At 41.4% G+C, this 22,621-nt stretch overlaps 2 long non-coding RNA genes across 2 annotated transcripts in view; one reads left to right on the forward strand and one right to left on the reverse strand.

The window, feature by feature from the left end:
* The first annotated feature begins 514 nt into the window (after positions 1-514).
* LOC113603343 (uncharacterized) overlaps positions 515-22,621 on the forward strand; it is a 144,192-nt gene continuing 122,085 nt past the window's right edge. Inside the window, exons 1-2 of the long non-coding RNA XR_008300059.1 lie at positions 515-760; positions 1,468-1,719. This is a non-coding gene — a long non-coding RNA (uncharacterized LOC113603343). The remainder of the gene's footprint in view (positions 761-1,467; positions 1,720-22,621) is intronic.
* LOC113603346 (uncharacterized) lies at positions 17,012-22,480 on the reverse strand. The gene is made up of 3 exons (XR_003424917.2): positions 22,314-22,480; positions 20,760-20,882; positions 17,012-17,194 (listed from the first exon to the last, which is right to left on the reverse strand). It is a non-coding gene; the product is annotated as an uncharacterized LOC113603346 (long non-coding RNA).

Consider the following 22,621-nt stretch of genomic DNA (forward strand, 5'->3'; position numbering starts at 1 on the left):
ACACAATAAAAAGTAAAATGGACAAAACCGTAATAATTGAAAATTCAGGAAGCATATATTGTGTCGTATTTCAGGCAATGTTACCAGAAGATCATCTGACCTAGCGGAAGTTCCCCCAAGCAGTCAGGAAGATTTCTCCACTTTTAGGAACCAGAGAGGAAAAGCATGCAAGAACAGAGGGAAGAGAAGGGAGGCACCGACTTCTGGCAGAAGCCAGGTCTGACAAAGCAGCTGTGAGATTTTGTCTGCCTCAATCTCCTCATCTGTGAAGGTGGTAATAAGGGATCTTTACGGTGACTTACAGCTCTACAAACCTGTCATTTCAACTCTCATTGGAATAAAATCAAATACATTTGGGAAAAATAAATGGAATCTCAATAGCCCAAGGTATGACAAAGCTTCCTAAGGACTTTCGAGATCATTAATGTCTTAGAGTAGATTTCTTGACACAAATTCAAACTAGATAATTGGAGCAGGTCTTGGAGAGGGCTGATTGCCAGAAGACCTGTGAGCTGCACCTGGGCATTGGGCGTTTGGAGGCTCCTCCCCCTCCCCTATGAAGACCGAACATTCTGCGCACCTTTCCCACAGTGGGAGCCATTTTCAAGGAGGCAGCCCGGAGACAGGAACGTGTTGTTGAGACCATGGGAATAGTAGATGTGACGGAACCCAACTGAGGACTCTATATAAACTTTGCACTTTAAAGTTCTGTCAGGCAAGTGCGGAGATTTACTCCTCTTGCCGCTGACCTACGCAGACGGTAAGTAAGCTCCCTTGCTTGATAACACGGCCACCTGCCAGTCTGGAGTGGCCTGCCCTTTTCCTTGCTCACTCCTTGCCCTGTGTGTACTAGAGGCTAGTTTACAAACCAATTCCGATTTCAGTTTTTACGGTGTATATTATACATGATTGCAACGTACAAGAAGCTGATAGTGTCCTTACACATTTGTTTCTCAGTTGATACAGAGTTGTGTTTGTTTTACTTATTAGCATATCTATGCTGTTTTATTATCTTGAGATTTTCAGTGACTTTGAGACTATGAGAAAAGCTAGAGAAAATATGGGAAAATGAGACATGTATTTGTGAAAGTACGTAATCACTGAATTAAAACTTACCATCCTATCTTTTGTGGTTATTTATCTTTAAAAAAAATGAGAAAAATATACTAAACCTTGTCTTCAGTCTTGAACATTTAACAATTTATGAAATGGTCTATTGGGTAAAAAAAAAATTTCCCTTGAGTTTTCATATTTAAGTGTATAAATGTTTACATAACCAATAAATAATTCACTGATGTGAAAGACTGAATTGCTTCTGTTATCTTTTTGGAGGACAATCATACAATTCTTTGAGGCTTTCAGGTCTTGAATCTTTTGTTACAATTTGTTAGTTTCCTTTTTATATCTGGGAGCTTTCATTAGCCAGCCAAGGACCAGCTTTCTGAATTTCTTTCCTTCTGACAACAGAGTTGGATCCGAAATCCTGCACAGTTTTGCCTGTTTGCTCATTGGCTGGGAAAACACATGGTCATAGACTGATTAAAACAAGACTTTTTGCAGAATGGGGTTGATTTTCCAAAGCGCAGTGATGCAGTTCCCCTCTGCTCCCCATCCCTACCATACTCTATTCGGGCTGGATTCATGAGAAGAAAATTATTCCGTAATTCTACACAGCACATGTTGAAGACATGAGCACTTATGGAAACAGCACGGCGGCAGGTGGGTGTAGTTTTTCCTTTTTTTCTTATTTTCTAAAATTTATTTTTTGGTAACGTTTATTTATTTTTTGAGAGAGAAAGAGAGCATGCACTAGCTGCTGGCGCAGGAGGGGCAGAGAGAGGGGGAGGTAGAATCCAAAGCAGGCTCCATGCTCTGAGCTGTCAGCACAGAGCCTGCTACAGGGCTCGAACTCACAAACTGTGAGATCATGACCTGAGCTGAAGTCAGACGCTTAACTGACTTAACTGACGCTTAACGCCACCCAGGTGCCTCTGTAGTTTTTTCTTCGTATCTCAGGCTTGCCAGTGACCTTGGGCAAGTCTCATAGCATCTTCGTTTCCATGTGGTTGAGCTTAACAGTATGAAGCTCCTTATGGTTCCTTCTTTTATTATGACTGGCCTATTTATTCAACTTTTGGTCATTTTCCCCAAAGAATAGCACTATTTTTAAATTTAACTTAGCTTCCAAAAATGATCATACAGTCAATTTGGCTTTTTTTTTCCTTTCGAAGTGGAATTTTATGAGATTTAACACCTGCGTAGATTCTTGTAACCACAACAGTGAGGAAACTGTACTATCCTATCATTCAAAAAATTCCCTTGAGCTGTCTTTTTATTCTCACACTCCCTAGCCTAGTCCCTGAAAATTGCTGTTGTGGTTTCTATCACTATAATTTTGTCTTTGAGAATGTCAGATAAGTAGAATCCTACAATGTAGTACCTTTTGAGAATGGCTTCTTTCACTCAGCATAATGCTTTTAAAATGTATTCAAGTTGTTATGTGTATCAGTAGTTTGTTTGGTCCTTGTCACTATCATAGTATCCTATTGTACGGATCTACCACAGTTTGTTTATGCCTGTGTTTGTGGGGAAATAGGTTCTACTTACATAAAAGGGTTAGAAAAAAGCTTAGGGCTTCTTATTTGCCCGAGGCTAGCTAGTGAGATATTGTAATGATATCACGAATAACTTGTTACATCACCTGCAGGAAATTACTTTCCATCTGGCACCAATGTACCTTGATCACAAACTCCACTTTCCCCCAGACCCTTTGCTTCTTACACACAGAAGTTCATGATTACTGTCTGATTGTTTTCTCCACGTTCATGTGTGTGAGATCTTGTTTTCTTGACATTCACTATGTAGGTAATATCTTGTGTGCTCAGTAAATACGGAGATGAAAGCCCTGTTTGGGGCTCTTGTCTCCTCCCAGACTTTAGCGCCTCTCATACTCAATTCTGTGTCTGGTCTCTTGCTGGACAAGAGAGAACTCCAGACCCAGTCTGAGACATGTGCTCATTGAAAAACATTGAGTAATTTCCAGTTATTAGCTGTTATAAATAAATCTATGAACAATGTTACAGGCTTTTGTGTGAATGTAAGTTTTTATTTCTGTAGGACAAATAGCAAGGAGTGGGGTTGCATGGTCAGTGGCAAGGGTATATTTAACTTTATATAAAACTCTGAAACCATTTTTCAGAATGGCTATACCATTTTGCATTCCTACAAGCAATATATGAAAGTTCTAGTTCTTTGTCACCACTTGGTGTTTTCAGTATTTTTTATTTTAGCCATTCTGATGGGTGTATCATGATGTCTAATTATGGTTTTGATTTGCATTTATCTAATGGCTGATGATGTTGAACATCTTTTCATGTGTTTATTTGCCATCCTTATATCCTCTTCGTTAAAGATTCTGTTCAAGTTCTTTGCACATTTTGTAATTGGGTGGTTTGCTTTCTTATGGCTGAGCTTTTGTAGTTTTTTTTTTTTTTATATATTCTGGATAAACAGCCTTTGTCAGATACATGATTTACAAATATTTCCTTACATCTATAACTTGTCTTTTCATTCTCTTGGCAGTTTCTTAAGCAGAGAAAAGTTTTTAATTTGAGGTCCAAACTATCAGTTTTCTTCTTTACAGACCCTATTTTGGTGTCCTTCGTAAGAACTCTTGGCCTAACACTAGGTCATTAAATTTTTCCCAAAGAAGATAACTTTAGAGAAATGAAATGCTATATGCATAAGGATATTCTTCGTGGCACACTGGTGAGTGGTGAGAATTAGAAATAATATCATAGTGCCACCAGAAAGCAATGGGCACATAAATTATGATGTCATCTGTGGCCCTTAGAAATACTTATGAAAACTGTGTAATACCACCACAGGGAAATAATTATGGTTTTAGTCAAAGTAAGACACAAATGGTGTGTGGCATATCCCACAGTTACAGAAAATAAACCAAACATTAATTAGAAAAGAGATAAAAAGGAAATACACTACAAATGTTAAAGATAGGTCAGAGTGACTCTGGGTAACTTCTTCAGTTCTTTCTACCTTTCTGTATTTCCTTGGTTTTCTTTAAATAGGTTTATGAAATACATCCAAAAATGAAACAATTTTAGTTAAAAATTAAGTCTTGACATTTTGTCTCTGGTGGGAGACCAAGCACTGTCGTTTACTGAATTGGACTGCTCTGCCCTGGAGGATCGGCCAACTGGCGGGGCAGATAGAAGCTTGAGGAGAAAGATCTTCTGGCCCTGGTTGGGGGGCAGTGGCCCCAGAGTTGAGGGGAGGGGATAGTAGGGGGAGGAGGAAGGGCGAGAAGAGAAGTTATGTTTTTTTGTTTTGTTTTCATTTGTTTTTTGTTTGTTGAGAGAGAGAGGGCACAAATGAATGAGAGGCAGAGAGAGAATCCCACAAGGGGGGGGGAGAGAGAGAGAAAGAGGGAGAGAGAGAGAAAGAGAGGGAGAGAGAGAGAAAGAGAGGGAGAGAGAGAGAAAGAGAGGGAGAGAGAGAGAAAGAGAGAGAGAGAGAGAGAAAGAGAGAGAGAGAGAGAAAGAGAGAGAGAGAGAGAAAGAGAGAGAGAGAGAGAGAGAGAGAGAGAGAGAAAGAGAGAGAGAGAGAAAGAGAGAGAGAGAGAGAGAGAGAAGAGAGAGAGAGAGAGAGAGAAAGAGAGAGAGAGAGAGAGAAAGAGAGAGAGAGAGAAAGAGAGAGAGAGAGAGAAAGAGAGAGAGAGAGAGAAAGAGAGAGAGAGAGAGAGAGAGAGAGAGAGAGAAAGAGAGAGAGAGAGAGAGAAAGAAGCAGGACTCGAGCTCACCTGAAGCGGAGCTAGAACTCAATCATGAGATCATCACCTGAGCCGAGGTCAGATGCTTAACGGTCTGAGCCACCCAGGTGCCCCAGAATCATGTTTGATAACACACGGGGACAGTGATTGTAGCCTGCATGCCAGCAAACTCCATTCTTACTTCTCTGTCCTATCTGCTGCCTAAATTTGCTATAAGCCAAGAGCTCTGGAAATAAGTGTAGATTCTTGTATGGATCATATTCAGCCACTTTTGAGGTCACTCTATGTGTCCGATCCTGTGCTTTGAAACACCAAGAGGAATAATGGACAGCCTCTGTGTCAGATACAGGACCTACCCTGTAGGCCCTCAAAATCCAATGATTCCATCTGCCATGGAACACAGGCGAGCCACTTGTACCACTGCAACAAAATAAGCCTTTCTCTGCTGGCGATGGCCTGCAGTTTTCAAAATTACCTTTCACTTAGTATCTTGCCTGATAGCCACATGACTCCCCTCTCCTCCTCTCCCTCCCTGAGCTGTAAAATTGTGGTGCGCTTTTTCTCTTAAACATGCTTGCTCCATTTCACTCCAGGGCACTGATGGTTCCCAAGGACATAGGTAATGACCATAGTGTTCTCCAGGAGGACGGGTGAAATCCTCATTGTGGATCAGGAACAGAACCCAGAGGCTTTATGGGCCTGTTTATCCCAGTGTTCCCCTCTCTACATGACAGTCTGAGCAAACTGAAAAGCCTCCATCCACCATGCCTGACAAAGTTAACTTGCTCTGAGTTCATCTTAAAATCATTAGAACTCACTTGAATACTTCACACAGGAAATGCAGACGCCACCTGCAGTGTCTAAGAGGAAGCAAAGCACAAAGGCACTGGAGCCAACAGGCAACCAAGTCTGTCACGATGGATTACAAGGTGCAGACCTCCCGCCAGAAGGAGGCACTCTGGGACATGACCTGTTGCTGCCTATACCCTGGTCCCTTGAACCTTGAAGATGGGCTGTGCTGACGAAAAAGGGAGGGACTTATTAGTTTTCTTTTCCATTCATGCTTGTTTTGAAAACATTACATGCCTTGCAGATTACATGATAATTATACTTAAGGGCTGCCAAGGCGCTTCAGGAATAATTATCATATGATTTGCAGGTTTTAGAGCTCATGGTAACACTTTAGTGCTGGGATGCTTTCTTTAGTCATTCACAGCAATTACCCTTCTCAAAAGTGCACTCACAATCTTAGATTGTTCCTTGAGCCCACTGAGAAGCCGAAGAGGCTAAATGAGATGTGTTCAAAGGAAGCAGGGGAATTTGGGGGACGTGATGCTCTACCATGGTCCTGACTGGAAGGCTGGCCAAATCCAAGCCTTTATGAGGGCCACGTGAAGTCCAAGATTTAATAAAAATGAACACCTGCTTGGGGGGGGGGGCGTTCTTAGAGTAGACACAAAAGTGCTTACTCCTTCCTTACTCTTCTATCACTATTCAAAGTGTGATTAAAAGTGGCAAGCCAGTGATTTTCACCATTTTACTGTAATTGTTCCCGATGTTTCTAACAAGGACCACCTAAGTGGTCAAGGCTTGAGAATTTTGCCCTCTCATCGGGTGAAGCTTTAGCTTATCATTCCTCTCCTGTGTGGCACCCTCTCCCCCTTTGGCACTGTAGACACCATCCTTCCCTGCTCGTGGTCCTATTTGTCTTTAATTTCTCTGCCACTTCCTTTTGAGCCATGCCAAGCTCCTGTGTGTGACATGTAGTAGGTGGTGGGTAGTTGTTTACTCTTATAGAATACTGCCCAGGAATTGTGCTGAAAGGGTATGCATTCATGCTCAAGAAGAGCGTGTGCCATGTTAGAGAATGGTGTCTGGTTACACGTAACTCATTTTTTCATCACCTAATCCCTACTTTACACCTGTTAAGTGACAGACGACAGGCTGGGCACTGGGGTCACAGCCAGGAACCAAATAAGTAGAAGCAGACAGAATTTCTGCCTTTGGGTAGCCTGGTCTAGTGGGAGATGCTGGTAAGTAAAAGACCATCAAAATAGAGCCTAGTAGGAGCTATTTCAGGGAAGCATAGGACCATGGGAGCACACGGGAGATGAACCAGCTCCTGCCTTGGAGGAGGAGAGTGGGCCTCCCCGACTTTGAGGCTGAGACTTGAAGGAAAATGAAGATTTGGAGAGGGTTATGAGGAAACAGTAAACATTTATGAAGAAAATTGCCTTCCAGTGAGCCTGGAGGTAAAAGCGAATTGGGAAGCTTTGAGGGAATGAAGGGGGAAAGCAAGGGAAGAGGCAAGTAAGGGGCAATGGATTCAGTGTCTTATGCATTTTTTTTTTTTAATGTTTGGGTGTTTATTTTGAGAGCGAGAAAATGCAAGTGGGGGAGGCATAGAGAGGAGGGAGAGAATCCCAAGCAGACTCTGTGCTGTCAGCACAGAGCCTGACAGGGGGCTTGAGCCCACGAACCCAGACGCCCCCAGGGTCTTGTGCTTTTAGGAGGGTTCGGGTGGATGTCCAAGCAGTGTGCAAGCAGTGTGTGTTCAGGACGCTTTGACAGGAAACTATAGGGTAACTTGTTATAGAAGGATCTCCTGGAATTGAGGAATGAATACACCAGTTCCGCCACGGTGAGGAGAGAGGAGAGTGTTTCTGGATGAGGTCTGATGAGTGAGGCTTTATAGAAAACACTGTGAATCTGCATAGTTGTGCCTTATGTGAGGCAACACGGTGGGGTAGATGTTTCCTTCCTTTGCAAGATCATTGATGAGATGCTCACAAGAGGGCGCCCTTGCAGAAGAAAGTCCTCTGTCATCCATTCACATCCTTTGTCCCAACTGACACCAGCAACCTGAGGAAATGAAGGCCCTCATAGGGGCCCCTCTGCAGGAACCGCCCCCCCCCGCCCCCGGATGACAACAGTGAATACACTGGCCCACTTAAATTCCTGTGCAGCTGAATCACAGGTGTGATTCCAAAACAAAAGATTCCTATTAGAAGCCCAGTGCTCTATTTTCTTACGTCCTATCATTTTTTAGGAGCCTCAGATTATTTATAATAGCTTTGATTAAATTCGTACTTACCACATAGGCAATGAGATACCTGTCTTTAGCATTTAGAAGGATTCAAGGTGAACCTTTTGGCTTCTTTCATTTTTACACCACACATATCACCATCAGGTCTTCTGTAAGACCAAGAAACTGTGTCTTATTTTAGGTGAAATACTACAGTCGCTTAGGCATCCCTAGTAATATGCCTGGCACCTTAAAGTCACTTGGTTTCTTAGTGATATAATCTTGGAATTTCAGCCCATTTCCTCAGGAAGTGCTATTAGCAGTACAGGATGCAGAATTTAGTCTAATGAGTAGATAACAATGTGGGTATTTTAAACCCAAGCCGTGTCTTGGAGGACTGCTTTAATATAAAACAATAAATGGACCGTTTTTTCCTTGCCTAGAGACCCCTTACTGGAAAGGCACTCCCCTGCCCCTAACAGGTGTGGACCTCGTAATACATGGTAGATATCATCTGACGTGGCCCCTCATGTGCACAGGCCCTTTCCAAGGCTCTAGGAGGGTCCTGGCAACTTTGTATTATAATTCTGTAATTTTTTTTCTTCAATGGGGCTCTCTAGATGATATAAATTTCAGGGTGTCCTGAAAAACCTTATTTCTATGAGGCCATTTTGATATCCATTCTTTCAGTGGCAGAGCACCTGTCAGCCCCTGTGGGATTGGACACATCCAGGACAATAGCGATTGTTTTAAATTGTACGCATTTCCACCAGCTTTTCTCCCCTGGTTGTTCTTTAAGGGGCTATTGTATCAAAGAGAAGGAAGGAAGTGACTAAGAAAAGGAAGTTATGCCGAAGTCATTTTAAAAGTGTATTTTTCAAATGATAAAAATTTTTCCCAAAGTAGGGGTTGCGGGCCACGCTACGGACAGTGTGGATGAAACGTGAATCTTTGAGGGGTTGAATTCCTTCTTGGCCCCACTCCTAGTCTTCGGCATACACGCTGCCCTTTGAGCTTTCATGAATTTTCCCAGTGTCCCCTCTGCATCCCCAAGCTCACTTAATTCATGGTCTGTCTGCCTCTCTCTTTCCTTTTTCCTCAGCCCCCAGAGATGTGCGTGCCTACTTTCTGCATTGCTGGCTTCATTTCCATCTTCGGCATGTGAGAGCCTCTGTGCTGGCTGCAGATATATTACCTCTGTTTTCCTGGAGTCCTTCCCATCCCTGCCTGTCTCGGACGGCTCCCTTCCACATTATTTTATTCTGTGTCATCAGCTAGCAAGGCTGATGGAGACAGTGAACTTAGCGTGCTTTTTGTCTATCCCCACCCAGAGAAATCACTTCCAATGGCATTTACTCTTTGCAGTGGGAAGGCAGGAAAGAATCCTGTTCTTCATGGTCTGAAGCCCACAGCCGCAGAAGCTGAGTTGTTATGAAAGTTCCAGCTTCAGGCAAAGAGGGGAAAGAGTGTAGGACACACCTAAATACAGGAATGCACACATGTGCACACACATTTAAACGTGCATCTGGTTTGCCCAGAAACTGATATGCACCTGGGTTCAAGCCCCAGGTTCAACCTCTTGCTACATGTTGGATATGTGCTTGTGAGGAGCCCATTTCCTTTTTTTTTTGACATTCAGTTAAGCTAAAAGCGAAAACAGCCATCTGTACTGCCTTTGATACAGTGGATTGCTAAAAGCTGTTCCCTGTCAGACCTCTTCTTCCAGCCTTGGCGAGGAGACACAGACACATAGGACACTTCTGTCATCCACATATGAAACACACAGATTTCAACAGTCATATGTCCCCTAAAAAATCAGGCTAAATGCTAAATTATCCCCAATGGCTGGCTTTTCTTCTGTGGCCATACCAGAGTGGAAGGCATAAATTTTACTTTCAGGTTTTGTGTTTTGTGTGTGTTTTGTTTTTCCCACTGAGGGCACCAGACATTCTCTCTGATCTTCAATTGTGTTCCATATTTTTTCATTAACACTTGCATTTAAGCAGCTCATTCTAATTCTTTCCGTTGTTCCTGTTCTGCGTGAACTATCTGCTGGCAGTTGCCATGCCAACTCCAAATCCTGGGGTCCTGCTGCTAGATCACAAGCTGCCATTAGCATATTTTTAATAGCACCTGATTGCCCTCCAAAGACCTTCTAGTAACTGAACTCCATTAGCTCAGAGTGTCACGAGACTTAACTGCGTATTTACGGACTGGATCAGGGAGAGAATATGCTGAGCTACACATCTAGTCTCCAAGCTTAGTTTCCATGAGTGCTAGGTTGGTTCCTTGGGCCTCATTCAAAAGGAAGATCATGTCAATTCGCGTCCATGTAGGTATCAACTTGCTTCCTGGAGCTGACTTTCCATAATATGGAATATCAGCATGACTCTCACACTTGTGGAAGCCTTCTCGCACTTACGTTGAGAAATCAGCTGCTCCCCACAGTTTAGGGACCTGGGCAGGGACGATGCTACCATCGTGTTCTTTCTAACTTAGACCAAACTGAATGGAGCAGGCAGTACTGATCAGAAATCAGTTTCTCTTCAAAAAAGAGTTAGAGAATAGTGAATTAGAAGTGTTTCAGTAATTAAGAGTTAAGGAGACAGATTATTTCAAAGTACATGGTTAAGAGCTTTTGAAATTAAGTTGCTTTGAAGTTCTGAAGACTCTCAGCAGCCAGTGAGCTAAGTAGAAGAATTTTGACACCTCAAGTGAAGACAAGAGGAAGTTTTGAATTGCTACTAAAATTTGAAGAAAGGAAAAAGGAGTTAAACTGTGGTTAAAAACGGTTTAGTGAAGAGGGACCTTGCAAACTCACGTGATTAGGGAGATGTGACAGATAAGGCAAATATATAAAGTGAGATGACTGGAAGATGAGGGAAGGGCAATGGGCACTTGGTATCCACACTGTAGAGATGTGTGACAAAGGACTGTGACAATCCAGGGTGCCCTGTCTAAAGTGAGTGCTTTCTCCTATAGGTGACCAGGAGGACCTTGTGTTGCCAAATCTTTAGGTAATTGAAGAAAAGTTAGTGATCTGCATTTTAGAGAGAGGGTGCAAGTGAGCGAGGGGCAGAAAGAGAGAGAGAAGTGGGGCTCACCCAAAGCAGGGCTTGCACTCACCCGATGTGGGACTTGAACTCACCAACCGTGAGATCATGACCTGAGCTGAAGTTAGATGCTTAACTGACTGAGCCACCCAGCCACCCCAGAAATATATATTTTTGATAAAATTTCCCATTTTGAAAATATCAAACGTGTAATAATCTGTCTTTAAAAACATTGGGCAATTCAACATGTATAGGGCAAAAATACCTCTTGTGTTGAATATAGTCCATGAGCTGCCAATTCACCACCCATTTAAAAAGAAGCCATTTTTTTAAAAAAAATTTTTTTTCAACGTTTATTTATTTTTGGGACAGAGAGAGACAGAGCATGAACGGGGGAGGGGCAGAGAGAGAGGGAGACACAGAATCGGAAACAGGCTCCAGGCTCTGAGCCATCAGCCCAGAGCCCGACGCGGGGCTCGAACCCATGGACCGTGAGATCGTGACCTGGCTGAAGCTAGACGCTTAACCGACTGCGCCACCCAGGTGCCCCAAAAGAAGCCATTTTTAATACTAGAACTAAGGTATTATTAAAATAATATGTCCAAATTACTAAGGAAATATACATATATACGTACGCATGTGTATACATATATATATAGTTTTTTTTTTTATGTTTATTTACTTTGAGAGAGAGTGTGTGCACACATGTGGCTGAGGGGCAGAAAGAGAGGGAGAGAGAGAATCCCAATGCAGGGCTTGATCTCTGAACCGAGAGATCATGACCTGAGCCAAAATCAAGAGTCAGATGCTTAACCACCTGAGCCATCCGGGCACCCTGAGGAACTCTATTTTGATGGGAATAATACTAAATGAGGTCCTATGTTAATCTGAATCCCCAGATAAGTTTTCATAAGTCTCAGTATTTAGTTCATATAATCAAGCATGTTGGAGGAATGGGAAGGACAGTGAGCACTGTTAGTTCAGAAGACAAAACATGGCTGGTACAGTCACAGAAGACTTCAAGGAAGAGGTAGAGTTTGATCTGTCTTTCAAAGGGTGGTTGGATTTGGAAAAACAGATGAGAGGGGACATTTTTCTGGGAAGAAGGCACAGTGGGACTATAAGTCCGAAGGAAGAAACTATGAGATGCTTTATTCTCTCCACTGAGCAGACAGAAACAGCACAGACCCAGTGCTGGGCACAATAAATAAATAAATACCAACTTGAAACAAAGAAAAACATTACTGCTTACTTAAAATCCTTAGCTTCCCATACTATGGATGAGAGGCATAAAAAATGGAATTTATCTTGGAATGTAGACTCAGGTATTTGAATAAGGTGCCTTAAAAACTGACAATCTGAACAGCATTGCATTAGTGCTCAGAGCACTTACTTAAATTATGTTCATGTGGATATAATTTCTCCCATTTTTTTTTTTAGAAGACTTGCATCTCTTCAGTTTTTTCATTCTATACACTGCCACTGTGTTCATAGGTCATAAGCCTAACTTTGAATTTCATTTGTAAGCCTGGGATCTCAAGCCTGGATTTTTTCCAAGAAGTTAAAAGTTTACTCGCCCCTGAGGTCAATTGGAGTTGCCTTCTTTGACACTTGTCACCTGTGGTCCTCAAAGGGCTTGGTGGTTTCAACATTAATTTGAGCAGATAAGATTAAATATTATAATAGTTTTACTACATAAGACCTTAGCTTTCTGTATAGTTTGATTACACATCTGTTGCTGCAGACCTACCTCCTACAGCCTTGCCGTGCAAAGTTACGGTGAGGGTGGGACTGTGCAGTTAGTTAATCTCCAATCAGGGCTGTCCAGAGGAGTCTGCAAGCGTGGGTGGGGGTTCTGCAAGGGTGCCAATGGAGGCTTGCCTAGGACTATCAGGAGACAGGAAGAAAGTTAATTAAAAGTCCAGTTAAGTTGACTCAAAAGATTAATAAATCAAAAAGTTCATCAGGCTGGAGGAGCTAAGTGGGACATGATCCAAAGGACCAAAGTGAGGGTCAGAAGTAGGATGACTGGAAACAAAGCCAACCCAGGAACTCACCCTGGGAATGCTGGGACAGTGCTCTGGCAACATCTTATGCACAGGTCAGTGAGCCCAGCTGGACAGAGCCCTTGCTCTGACAGCACCAGAGCCCGGATGGATCCTCATAATTTCTTGGGAAGGAAGCAGTATCGAGGCAAGTTTGAAGGCACCAGTTTTGAAGCATTGTTTTCCTGGTTTGTCAAGTGAGAGATGTGTGTTGATGTTCTCTTGTGTTTTTGTGAATGCTACTAACATTCTCTGACATCATCAGGATAAGGCACCTAAAGCATTAATCTTGTGTCTGTCCTGGAACCAGCCAGTTCTCCCTGAAACTTTGCAAATCTATCCCCAGTGAACATGCAGAACATCAATACTTATCTGCCAGGTGACATCTAAGGAGAGCTAACAGCTGGAGCCCAGCCCCCAAATACCTAATCCTTCCTTGACAGTGGAGGGCACCTTGGTCAGCACCTTCTGCAGGAAGGAAATGGCTGTGGAGAGTTCCTTTCCATATGCCCCCAGATCAGGCCCTCAAATCTGGGGAAATGCTTGCAACAGGAATGTGCCATCCAAAAAATCAAATACACCGATTAGACTAAAAGAAAGTGAGTATAGCACATGCCAAGTTTGCCTGTGGTCACATAAATGAGCCTTAGCTGTTTCCTGAAGATAGGAGCTGGAACTCTCATGGGTAAAGCTGACTGAGATCACACATTTCACCCTTGGCCTACTTTGTTTATCTCCAGACCACTGAAGCATTCAGTCTAGACCGTACAGTATTTCCAGTATCTCCTGTTACTTCTTTCCCAAGCATCTGGTTTTTCTCAGGCCCCACGTGACCCACCCTGCACAGCCTTGTGCTGGGATCCAAGAACTGACGAATGTCCCACTCGTGCTTGGGTCACTGAAGACATTTGTTGAAGTCTGTTGCCTGTCTTCTAAGGTGGCCCCTCACACGGCGGGTTTTCCTTCTGGACAGAGAATTTTGGGGTCCTTGGATATTCCTTTCTACTGACTTCAGAACTCAAGAAAGGGAATATCCAGGGAGCTCCTGTCCTAGGAACTCTGACTCCAGGCTTGACATCCTGGGAACTTCTTGGGTGAAAGCACTGAACCTCTTTGGGAAGGCCTCAGCTACCATACATATTGGCCTTCACATTGTTCATGTCCATTGTAGATGGAATGCATTATGTTCTTGCTTTTGTTCACTCTGCAGTGTTTAAAACCTTACCAATAAACAAGTATTTAATGAGCAGCTGCAATGTAACTGTGCTAAGTTAACTTCTTTAGTGAGAGCTTCTGATCTCAAGAAGCTTATCACCAAAGTGAAATGATAAAAATAATTCTTGTAAAGGAATATTGAGTAACATAAGGCAGAGTGTCATGAAGGCCCTAATTGTGAGTGGCGGACAAGGTCTGTGAACATGGAATTGAAAGGGAGAGCTATGGCTATGCTTTCAAGCAGAAACAGATTTATGGTAGGCTTATAGGATGGGTAGAAGCTGAACAGTGGATGGATAATGAAGACTTTTTATGCAAGAAAATTATCTGAATTCATTCAGATAGTAGAAAATAGTGAACTAGGTAAAGCATTGGACAATAGTCTAGGTTTATTTATTTATTATTTATTATTATTAGATTAGGTTTATTATGTTGCCTCACATCTTTTATTATCTTTTTATTTGGTACAAGAAAAGAAATAAGATTTCTATTTGATACAGATTCAAATAATCTAAGTCCCTATTTAACTCTGCCCTTTGGGTCCAAGGATGACATTCCTGATTCTCATGAACTTTGGCCAAAACACCATATGCTCCTTCAACATTACAACATTTTCTTTCAGCCAATAATTTTATATTATTGTGCTGGATGTTGTCTGCTTGTGATCAGATCCATTTCTACCCATGGCTTTTCCCAGTCCCTTTCATATAACTTTCATATAACATATGTTCCTTTTGTCTCATGAATGGTCTAGTCCGTTAAGATGCAATTCACATTCATATATGTAATTCACATTCATCTTGGGTTTCAAAAAGTCTTGGTGGCCTTTTATTAATCTATTTCAAAATATGAAACAATAAGCCACCAACAATTGACATCCAAAGGAGATATATTGGCAGCTTCAGGAGCTCCTGAGGCCAGAAACAGGCTCAGGAACTCCTTCACGGACCTATGAAGGGGCCAATGCAATCTCAGTGTTGAAGACAGGTGCCAAGAAAGATATCCATGATGGGAACAATGTCAGTATTTAGAACCAGACAGTGCTTCATATGGGTAATATAATCAGAACTGCAGGAGACAACACAGTTGGTCACAAGGAAGTTTGTGCAGACCTTTGCACTTGGACAATCTACCCTTAAAACATGTTTTGAGTTGTACCTGATGGTTCCAAGTTATGACCAAGCCTGTATCTCACACACGTTTGGGGTGAGTTCACTAAAGGATTAACACTGAGGCATGGCTATGAGAAAAGGGAAGAACAATTGTGTAAGTAAGCAACCATAGCTTTAACATGCCCAGTGGGGCTGTTTTTGGTTTTTGTTTTTGTTTTTTGTTGTTGTTGTTGTTGTTGTTTTATAAATAGAGGAGGATTTATTGGAAGGTGTTTGGAACTCCATTGTAGAGATACTGAATGTGCACAGTGGAACAGGATTTGGAGTTTGGAGTATGTATGAGAGCCAGATATTCTGGCCAAAGAGTGAGCAGTTTTGTCTCTCACAAGCAAAACAAATCCCATTGGGTACCATTTGTTCCTTGGCTACATTAGAAAATACTCCTAAAAGAGACAACACCTGAATTATTGGGACATTTATAGTATCCTTATTTTCACAAAGGGGGAAGCATGATTCTTTGATAAATGAACACAAATTTTATTTGATAAAATTTTAAAATGCTGGACCTGATTCTAGGAATGAGATATAAATGTCCTTTCAGTGTATATCCTGTTTAATTGCATTAAATGTTATTTAAGGTCTAGAACAAGTACACCCCCAAAGTGAGACATGTAAACCCCGAAAGTGAGTATCCTTTTGAGATGCAGCTTAGAGACTAGAAGACTTTGGGAGAGGTCTTCCTGGATAAGTAATACTGCCTTCATTCATTTGACTGCCAGGGATGAGTAGTGGAGAGAATAAGTAGTGGAGAGAATACACTGCATGGAATGAGTAGTGGAGAGAATAAGAAGCAAGGTGTACTTGATTCACTATATCAACAAGTATGTTTTGAGTCCTGCTATATGGTAGTCACTGTGATAGGGATTGAAGATACGGGGATGAGCAATCCTTGCTCTCAGCTTGCTCTCAGTGAATGGGTGGGAGGACAATAATTCAGAAAAGTACTTGTTTTGATATATATGATGAAGTGGAAATGCTTAGGAATGACTCTTCTGGAATTTGTGTAGCTATTGTGTGCGAGCTGTTGGGTTATGTCATAGGCCGTTTCCTTTAGGTAATGAACTCTAACTTATGAATTGAAGGAGGATTTAGAATTAGCCAAGGAATATTAAGGTATGGACTAAATTGCTCCACACTGCCTCAGACAATTTAGCATGCCACAGTTTCATGGATGGGAATAGACACGAGACTCCTAATTCAGAGACAAATGACTGTATGTTATTTTTGGCAGTAGCAGCAGTCAGAGTATCGGCATTGGCTCCTGTTACCTGAGTCCCAAATCTCTCAGGGCACCCTAAAAGGGGCAGGAGATACTTGTAACAGTGGACAGTTACTTTACAAGAGAGGAACCCCATATTTAGGAAACCAAATCTTTCATAATTGACATTACGTCCATCTGACTCTTACCCCAAAGGAAGACATTATCTTTATTATCCTGGATAGTTAACAGACTTGTCCTTCGCTCTGGATGGAGATACTATATCTTCTAAAGATGTTTGCAACACGATGTCCTTGAAAAGAAGGAAAAAAAAACCCACATTTGGAACAAAGGTAGTCAATGCCTTTGCTCACCAGATCAGCAGAAAAGTTAAATACATGGAGAATTATCTCTTAACATCTATCTCTGTCCTCTAGGGCAGGCATTGGCAAATTATGACCCACAGGCAAAATAACCCACCTCCTGTTTTTGTAAATAAAGTTTTATTGGCACACAGCTAAACACATTCATTTAAGTATTGTCTGTGGTGGCTTTAATGCTACAATGGCAGAGATAATTAGTTTCCATGCAGACCATATGACCTCTTCACAGAAAAAGTTTGCCAATCTCTGCTCTAGGATATGGTCATTCTCCACCTGACTGAAGTTGACTGGTGAGTACTACATCAACAATCCAGCTGTAGGGGGAGGGGAAAGAAGAAGAGCCAACAATTTATTTAAAGGATGTGACCCAGAAGTTGACTTCTATTCACTTCTCACTGGCCAGAACTTAGTTGCATGTTTTGTTAGGTGTCCCCAGACTTCTTGCTAGTGTTAGTGAGTCACTAGAAGTGTCAATAGGTCTCAGCATATAGCCTTATTCATGGCCAGGATTTATTACAATCAAAGCAGGTGTTCAGCATAACCCATATAAAATATATATAAAATATATATTAATATATATATTATAAAATATATATAATATATATAAAATTGCATTAAAATAATGCAATTTGGGCACAGTGAGCCACTCTTTACAGGGACTGGTGGCAACTCTCCTGACATCTGAGTTTCCAGATGCCAGCCAAGAGTCAGCTTACAGGGAGCCTTTCCAAGGGTAACTGACTTGGGTTCACACAAATGCCTACACTTGGGTGCAGTAGAAGCTGGGGAATATAGTCCAGATAAGATTCTGTGTGCCCAGCTAAAACTTGGGAGGTTTGATTACTGAAAGATGAAGAATAAATACCATAAATAATTAGTTTCTGTCACACAGTGGAAGAGGGGCCAAGTTAAAGTTCTCAGCCAGAGAACTGTTGACATTTTGGGCTGGATAATTCTTTATTGAGGGAGGCTGTCCTGTACGTGTCGGTGGTACCCCTCTCAATCCTGACAATCAAAAGTGTCTCCAAACGTTGCCAAATGTGCTTTGGGGTCAGAGACGTCTCAGTTCAGACAGATCCAAGCTAGTATGTGAAAGCCAGAGAGAGAGACACCAGGCCTTGTTCAGAAAAACTGTTACTTTGTTACAGTTTGAGAATAAATGAGAGATGGAAAGTAGCAAGAAAAAGGCTGAAGGTATAGGCTGGACCCAGGTAATAAAGAAGTTTGTGTGCCATAATAAGGGGTTTGGATTTTTTGAAGAATCACTGAAAGATTATGAAGAGCCACTGGAAGACATTTAAGCCAAGAATCATATTTGTATTTTCAGAAAACCAGTTTGACTTACATATGGAGAATTAATGAAAAGGCAAATAGTCTGGGATCAGAAAGACTAATGAGAAGGGTATTTCACTCACGCAGGTGAGAAATGTTGAGGAACGAAATGAAGTCATTGGCAGTTGAGAAGAATAAAAAGTGAAGGATCTGAGTGTGATAAGTAGAAGTTTTGCTTTGGGCCTCTGGGTAAGTAGATTACCATTCACAGAGCTAACAATGAAGATAAGAGAATAGTGGAAGGGGAGGAGTGATCAGATCTATTTTGGGTTTGCTGAGTTTGAAGTGACTGAATTTTCCAACAGAATAATCTGATATGATGGTCACTTAGTATATAGTGAATAGAATATACTGAGGAGATGAAACCTGCACATACAACCAACTGTTGTCAATATTTCTTTCCTACTGATTTTTTAAAACGCAAAGGCTTCCTTTCAAATGTACATAAAGTAACTCTTCTACTAAGCTTTTTAGATGAAGGGGGTGATTCCTTCATTCACAATTTATTCAGATGGGTTTCAAAATATTGCAAATTACTAGCTACCCAAACGTTTTCATTTCTTCCTGGACTAGGTGTCATTTCTTGGGCACAGTAAATATTTTGGCTTTAGTAACTTTTTGCTTTGAGAACTTGAATCTCCTGGCACTCGGTGTCTTCAAGTAGAAATAATCCTTGCAGAGACAGATATATAAAAACTTAGGTACAGATATAGAAACTACTATTCTGGGGTTAAAATGACTTAAGATGACATTTCGTACTAGTGACTACAATTTCCCCATCTTCAGTAGAAGGTATACTGTGTCTGGCAGAGTAGCTAAATTTGCATTCTCTCAGGCAAGACATGCACCATGTGATTGAAGAATTAGTTGGAGATTAGTTACTTTAATTAGTAATCAAGGCACAAGATACTGAACACAAGAGCACTGATTCTGAGCCCTTGCATACCTCAGTCCATAATAATAAGGGAAAGTTCTTCTGTACATTCCTTGCGGAGTTTAATATGAGAGTAAACAGTGGGATGAAATGCAGGTTCTAGTCTTTAATGACTTGAACACAGATGTTGCCGTTGACAGGAAAAGATATGTTGAGTGTTGTTTCTCCATTTGCTTAGCAAGATTTGACATGTGGTGAGCCAGAATAGAAATTTGAAGAGTTGAATCAAGATGTGTTGAGGGAACATTGGGTGAAAGCAGTGATGAGGGAAGCAAGTCTGGGTATAACAACATTATGCTGCAGACGGAAACTTTGTTTAAAAAAAAAAAAAACACAAAAAACTTCCCAGGATTGTCTGTTTGGATAAGCTAATTGGTAAATCCAGTTGCTCTTAGAAAAGAATTTTAAAAATCTATAGGATACATAGCCAGGATATCATAACTCTAAACAATGTCCATAGTCTATTTGTGTTTGTGTGTACAGTGATAAGTGCTTACAGATGGCTTACAGAAGTGCTTTAGCTGGGGGAAATAAAATCAGGTGATGGAGTATGGAGGAGGAGTTGTGCACTGGTCCCAAACTGCTAAGTTTTCTGAGGCTTTTTGATTCATAGTCCCTGTGGTTTCCAATACTGGCAAAGGCTAGGGAGTGTACCATAGGTTGGTTAACAAGTATAAGTATTCCATTCTATTAAGATAGGGATGGTAATATTTGTAGGTCTCTTCTTTGATCAAAGAAAATGGCCTGTTTAATAATGATACACGCATGGCACCATTTCAAGCATTAGAGTTTTGTCCCTAATATTGTCACATCTTAAGCATTCACCAGTTAGACTTTTTTTTTTTTTAACCTCCCCTAAGAGCCAGGATTTAATTTATTGCCATAAGATTCTCTTTTCCCACCAACCATCCTTGCTAATTCCTGAAGGTTTATTCATTACTTTTGAATTGTCTACCATGTCTTTCCCTCCTTTGTGGTTGTGTTCAAAACTAAAACAGGGTGAGGGCAGTGAAGTTTGATGCTCTTTGAGATCAGTCACCTGCCACTTAATGCAGTGGGGTGTGTTCATGCTGATACTTGCCAAAGCCAGTGCTCTGGACATCATGCCTGTCAAAATCCATATCCTGTTTTCAAATTAGCCTGTTGGATGGCATTTAAAAAACCTTATAAAGTCACTAAGCTACTAATAACTGATGTTCATGAGGTGGGTTACTCCTTTTCATATATATATATTCCTTTATTCTGTAAATAGTTATTAACCTTTATGCTAGGCATTGGGAACCTATGGATTTTGTCAGTCAGGGTCCTGAAGGGAAACAGATGGCACACTTAAGTTGGGTGATTTGAAGACAGTATCATAAAATGACTATTTACATATTATCAGTTGGATTGAGTTGAATCACAGAGAAAGGACATTGCAGCTTCCTGGGGCTGTTAATAGTGGTGGGCAAGTCATTGGCACCAGGAAGCAAGAAGAGGGGAGAGGAGACTGAGTCAGGGAGAGCTGTGGAGAGAAGGCCGATGTTAGGAAGCCATGACCTGCAGTAAAGGAATCTGACGGTCCTGATGACCTTGTGGGAACGGCATTGGGGAAAAATAAATGTCTCCCTCACCCTTTGAACGTTCATCTCCTTTTGGTGCCTTCTATCAGTTAAACCCCAGAGGACACTGCTGGTATTATCAATACAGATCAGCTTCTTAAGACACAGCGGTCTTGAGAATGCAGGGTTGTGGAGCTGGAGGGGCAAAGGAAGACACGTCACACACAAACGACAGGGATCTGTCCCAGGAGCCTACAACAGCACTTCCTACGCTTCAGCAGATCAGAGAATCACATGGAGACCTTGTTAAAATGCAGATTCTTGGGCCTTACCCTCCAGCATTTCCGATTCAGCAGATCTAGAGTGAGATGGGAAAATTAGCATTTCTAACACATTCCTGGTGTGGCCTGGGCCCCTATTCTATAGATCACATTTAGTGTAGCACTAATCGGACATTTTGAGGCAGGAAAATACCAAACCCTAACAAATGGATGTCTAATAGCAGAATGTCAGCTCTACTACAATAATTTAAAGATAATTTGCTACTTTTGTAGCACACTATTGTCAAATCTATTTTCAGGCAAGCTGATCTTGACTAGAAATCATCAAAGAAGAGCGTTTTGAATTTTCAAGTAGGAACGTAAGGATGGTCATGGGTTTAACTTTTCTCCTTATAGGTAAATCTTCCTCTCTAAAGAAGTTATTGCCTCATTCAGGATAAGCTCGAGACCTAGTATGCACAAATGCTAGCCTGTATAGGGACACCATAATTACTGTATACTGAATAGGTAGATATACTTTAAAACGTTTTAAGTAAAAGAGAATTGAAGTCAGATGACTTCATTTTTGACGTTCTGTAATTTTTGTAAGGGAACTTTCTAAGTTAAAAAAAAGAAAAAGAAAAAATCAAACAAAACTGCTCTAGTGAGTACATAGGACAAAACATGGGAAGTCCTCTTCCAAATATTCAAATTCCAAATAAAAGCCCAATTCTTTCTAATTTGCTACTCCTCCTTTAGCATTATTCCATGAAAGTAATGTATGGTTGACCAACAATGAGGGAAGTGGCTCTGAGATTAAATCATCAGGGAAGAGGAGCTGGCCTCTGACTACTGAGCAAGAGAGAATCAAAGCATTTGAATTGAAAATACCTGCTCAGATCAATCACTTAGAACATGCATAAACTGATGTTTCACTTCAAATGGTCTTCTTATTTCCCATGAGCTACTTCGAATTCTTCTCTGTATCAGTCAAGCTTTTTGTTAGAGTAGATTGAACTCATTGCCCTACTTCGTCATCTCCCATTTATTCTTGGCCCATTGACTTCTGATTCTCAACTCTTCCGAAACCTACATTGGCAGAAGTTAACTGTGCTCATCTGATCTCTCAGCAACACACAGGGCTGTGGACTGCTCCCTTGTGTCATTGGCTTCTGTGGCATTACTTTATCCTGTGTGCCTCCTACCTCCCTGATGATTCCTTCTTAAAATTCTGGTAAATCTGTCATGTCATGTTGCTCAGTCTCAATGCAGAGACTTTTCAGAGATGCCCAGAGCAACAGGTAAAAGCAACTTAGCCTTACATCCCTCAAAGAATATTAAAGGGAATCTGATTCACCACACTTACCAAAGACTCCTAGAATACTCATAAGTTTCCTTAAATCTTAAATCACACAGCTGATCTGGATCCTCTCATACCACAGTCTCCAAAATTCTCTTCTGGAGCTCTAGATGGGAGGTTCTTTTTCATCCATCTCTTTATTATATTGATTTGCTTGCCTTTTGTTTCTCTACTATTTTGGAAAGGGGAAGAAACAAGAAATGAGAGGCCAAATACAGGTTTCTTCTTAAAGCATGGATGAGAAATAGAGGAAAAGCCATGTAGAGGGGTGCTGACTCATACATGAGTACTTTTGTTCCACTACAGGCTTGTTC

This window comes from Acinonyx jubatus, chromosome A1 (assembly GCF_027475565.1).
Source record: "Acinonyx jubatus isolate Ajub_Pintada_27869175 chromosome A1, VMU_Ajub_asm_v1.0, whole genome shotgun sequence".
Lineage (NCBI taxonomy): Eukaryota > Metazoa > Chordata > Mammalia > Carnivora > Felidae > Acinonyx > Acinonyx jubatus.